General features: G+C 38.1%; 2 non-coding genes across 2 annotated transcripts; both read left to right on the top strand.

The window, feature by feature from the left end:
• The first annotated feature begins 2,210 nt into the window (after positions 1–2,210).
• Positions 2,211–2,292, top strand: TRNAS-AGA (transfer RNA serine (anticodon AGA)). Its single transcript has one exon. It is a non-coding gene; the product is annotated as a tRNA-Ser (tRNA).
• Positions 2,293–3,993: 1,701 nt separating this feature from the next.
• Positions 3,994–4,075, top strand: TRNAS-AGA (transfer RNA serine (anticodon AGA)). The gene has a single exon. It is a non-coding gene; the product is annotated as a tRNA-Ser (tRNA).
• Positions 4,076–4,775: the final 700 nt, after the last annotated feature.

Raw genomic sequence — 4,775 nt, 5'->3', positions numbered from 1 at the left:
ATTAATTTTCAGCATTACTGAGAAAAAATCCAATTATGATTTTGGTGCCCAAACAGTTATCGATCAGCCGAATTTTTTTCAAATCGTTCTTGTTTGCCGAATGGCTCGAACACCACCCTAAACAGCTCGAATTTGAGATTGGTGAACAGCTCGAGTCGAACAACGCTCGTCTCTATTCAGGAGGTGTTTGGAGAAAAGTCACTCGAAATCCGCCCTATGAATTTTAATAAACCTTGAATTGTAAAAGGTTCCAATTGATGATACCTTTTAATCAGATTTTTACATTTCAGTGAGGCCTGGAATTTTGTTTCCAATTGAAATCTTCCATTTTCTGAAATGTCTTCCAGAAGGATAATCACTGATATTGATCATGGTGCTATAAGTAAAGGTGTGAAACTCAGAAGGCTGAAACAGCTTCTGAGTAGTTGTGGCTGAGTGGTTAAGACGATGGACTAGAAATCCATGGGAGTCTCCCCGTGTAGGTTCAAATCCTGCCAACTACGTTTAACTTCATGTAACATTTTGACGAATTATCTGAGTAGATCAATTTCCACATTCCCAAGTCTATCCCCCACAGAAATGGTCTGTAATCTTTGGATTGTATTTGTAGAAGCAGCTTAACAGCATCTGTAGATCTTCTTTTGATTAGTCAGCCTGGTGAGATGTCACTTGTGCATCACACCACCAATCAAACAAAGCTCAGAGGGTGCCATCAGGTATGTGGTGCAAATCCTCCTTTTTTCCAGCGAACACAGACCACTGCCGTGGCTGATGGACTGGGATATGAACTTTGATTTGCACCAACTCTACTTGAATTATCTTTCCGACGGAACCTTTTAGCACACCATGAAAAATCTTTAGTGACTTCTGGATGAGCAGAAGTTTTGCAATTTCTTTTTTTCTCACCCTTTTTCCAGCTGAAAGATCCAGCACGCTAATTATTAGCCAGATTTCATCAACATTTTAAAACTGTCCTTGTTGTGATATCATGGAACTTTAAGCACACTTGTGGAATAAAAAGGGAGGAGATATTAATTTACCAATGTGTATTAGATATACATTTGCGGAACAGCTTTAGAACCAGTTTTCATCATAATGCATGAATTCCCAGGTTCCACTGAGATTAGAACTCAGATCACTGGATTCAGAGTGAATTTCTCTCATTTCCACTATTTACACAAGCTCTTTTACTATTTTCAAAAGAAAATCCAGACAGATTCATTGATCATGTGGTTCCATGGTGTAATGGTTAGCATTCTGGACTCTAAATCCAGCGATCTGAGTTCAAATCTCAGTGGAACCTGAGAAGTTCTTTGTGCACAGCGGTTTTTTCTTTTCTGCTCAAACTCAATTTGCTAATGCACATGGTTTAACATAAAAAGAGAAAGTTAAAATCCACATTGCAAAAGAGATCTATCTTGATAGATAGAAAGTTTAGCTCAAAAGTTAAACTTGACTTCATGATCAAAACTCATATCATCTATGTCACACCAAGCAATCGTACTCTATGACTTGTGCTAATGTTCGCATGACACTTTTTCCAGGTGGTTGAATCCTACCAGGATTTCAAGCCGAAACGGCCTCAAGAAATGACATCTATTCTTTTCCTGAATCACCCTTTTTAGTGTTTTCCAGCATTTTTGTAAACATAGTTTGGTGATGTTTTTCTAAGTATTGTTTTTGGCATCAATTGAGTTTGTTTAAGTTTCTTCTTTGCTCGCAAAATGCTGTGAACGTCACTCAGGAACCTTCCAGGGGTCTTTCTAACCTACTCATTGACTTGTATAGCAAGTATAAAGCATGAAAAATATACATGAAAAATGATATGCTCACTTCTGTTAACCGCTTGGCGTTTTGGGAAACTTAATGAGGTTAAAAGACGATCAATACCTGATCATACGATCAGCAAGTCTTTTTGCATGGAAATGAATCTGTTTAAACTATTGAGCATTTTCAAAGCCTTTTTCAGGAGGTGTTTGGAACAAAGTCACTCGAAATCCGCCTTATGAATTTTAATAAACCTTGAACTGTAAAAGGTTCCAATTGATGATACCTTTAAATCAGATTTTTACATTTCAGTGAGGCCTGGAATTTTGTTTCCAATTGAAATCTTCCATTTTCTGAAATGTCTTCCAGAAGGATAATCACTGATATTGATCATGGTGCTCTAAGAAAAGGTGTGAAACTCATAAGGATGAAACAGCATCTGAGTAGTTGTGGCCGAGTGGTTAAGGCGATGGACTAGAAATCCATTGGGGTCTTCCTACGTAGGTTCAAATCCTACCAACTACATTTAACTTTAAGTAACATTTTGACAAATTATCTGAGTAGATCGATTTCCACATTCCCAAGTCTATCCCCTACAGAAATGGTCTGTAATCTATGGATTGTATTTGTAGAACCAGCTTAACAGCATCTGTAGATCTTCTTTTGATTAGTCAGCCGGGTGAGAAGTCACTTGTGCATCACACCACCAATCAAACAAAGCTCAGAGGGTGCCATCTGGTATGTGGTGCAAATCCTCCTTTTTTCCAGCGAACACAGACCACTGCCATGGCTGATGGACTGGGATATGAACTTTGATTTGCACCAACTCTACTTGAATTATCTTTCCGATGGAACCTTTTAGCACACCATGAAAAATCTTTAGTGACTTCTGGATGAGCAGAAGTTTTGCAATTTCTTTTTTTCTCACCCTTTTTCCAGCTGATAGATCCAGCACGCTAATTAGTAGCCAGATTTCATCAACATTTTAAAACTGTCCTTGTTGTGATATCATGGAACTTTAAGCACACTTGTGGAATAAAAAGGGAGGAGATATTAATTTGCCAATGTGTATTAGATATACATTTGCGGAACAGCTTTACAACCAGTTTTCTTCATAATGCATGAATTCCCAGGTTCCACTGAGATTAGAACTCAGATCAGTGGATTCAGAGTGAATTTCTCACATTTCCACTATTTACACATGCTCTTTTACTGTTTTCAAAAGAAAATCCAGCCAGCATCATTTTCTTGTGGTTCCATGGTCTAATGGTTAGCACTCTGGACTCTGAAACCGGTGATCTGAGTTCAAATCTCAGTGGAACCTGAGAACTTCTTTGTGCAAACAGGTTTTATCTTTTCTGCTCACACTCAATTTGCCAATGCACATGGTTTAACATAAAAAGAGAAAGTTAAAATCCACATGGGAAAAAGATCTATCTATCAAGAAAGTTTAACTGAAAAGTTAAACTTGACTTCATGAAGCAAAACTCATATAATCTATGTCACACCAAGCAATCGTACTCTATGACTTGTGCCAATGTTCGCATGACACTTTTTCCAGGTGGTTGAAACTGACCAGGATTTCAAGCCGAAACGGCCTCAAGAAACGACAGCGATTCTTTTCCTGAATCACCTTTTTAGTGTTTTCCAGCATTTTTGTAAACATAGATTGGTGATGTTTTTCTAAGTATTGTTTTGGGCATCAATTGAGTTTGTTTAAGTTTCTTTTTTGCTCACAAAATGCTGTGAACGTCACTCAGGAACCTTCCAGGGGTCTTTCTAACCTACTCATTGACTTGTATAGCAAGTCTAAAGCAAGCAAAATATACCTGAAAAATGATATGCTCACTTCTGTTAACCTATTGGCGTTTTGGTAAACTTAATGATGTTAAAAGACGCTCAATACCTGATCATATGAACAGCAAGTCTTTTTGCATGGAAGTGAATCTGTTCAAACTATTGAGCATTTTCAAAGCCCTTTTCAGGAGGTGTTTGGAACAAAGTCACTCAAAATCCGCCTTATGAATTTTAATAAACCTTGAACTGTAAAAGGTTCCAATTGATGATACCTTTAAATCAGATTTTTACATTTCAGTGAGGCCTGGAATTTTGTATCCAATTGAAATCTTCCATTTTCTGAAATGTCTTCCAGAAGGATAATCACTGATATTGATCATGGTGCTCTCAGAAAAGGTGTGAAACTCATAAGGGTGAAACAGCATCTGAATAGTTGTGGCTGAGTGGTTAAGGCGATGGACTAGAAATCCATTGGGGTCTCCCTGCGTAGGTTCAAATCCTGCCAACTACGTTTTACTTCATGTAACATTTTGATGAATTATCTGAGTAGATCAATATCCACATTCCCAAGTCTATCCCCCACAGAAATGGTCTGTAATCTTTGGATTGTATTTGTAGAACCAGCTTAACAGCATCTGTAGATCTTCTTTTGATTAGTCAGCCTGGTGCGATGTCACTTGTGCATCACACCACCAATCAAACAAAGCTCAGAGGGTGCCATCAGGTATGTGGTGCAAATCCTCCTTTTTTCCAGTGAACATAGATCACTGCCGTGACTGATGGACTGGGATATGAACTTTGATTTGCACCAACTCTACTTGAATTATCTTTCCGATGGAACCTTTTAGCACACCATGAAAAATCTTTAGTGACTTTTGGATGAGCAGAAGTTTTGCAATTTCTTCTTTTCTCACCCTTTTTCCAGCTGATAGATCCAGCACGCTAATTATTAGCCAGATTTCATCAACATTTTAAAACTGTCCTTGTTGTGATATCATGGAACTTTAAGCACACTTGTGGAATAAAAAGGGAGGAGATATTAATTTACCAATGAGTATTAGATATACATTTGCAGAAAAGCTTTAGAACCAGTTTTCATCATAATGCATGAATTTCCCAGGTTCCACTGTGATTAGAACTAGTGTTGAGCGAACATGCTCGACACTGCTCGGTACTTGCCCGAGCATCACGCTACTCGAGATGTTCGGCGA

The sequence above is a fragment of the Phyllobates terribilis genome, unplaced genomic scaffold, assembly GCF_046119375.1.
Source record: "Phyllobates terribilis strain yellow unplaced genomic scaffold, ASM4611937v1 Scaffold_13__5_contigs__length_258822181, whole genome shotgun sequence".
NCBI classification, from domain to species: Eukaryota; Metazoa; Chordata; class Amphibia; order Anura; family Dendrobatidae; genus Phyllobates; species Phyllobates terribilis.
Note: the sequence above shows the minus strand (reverse complement) of the source record. Positions and strands in the feature narration are given on the sequence as shown.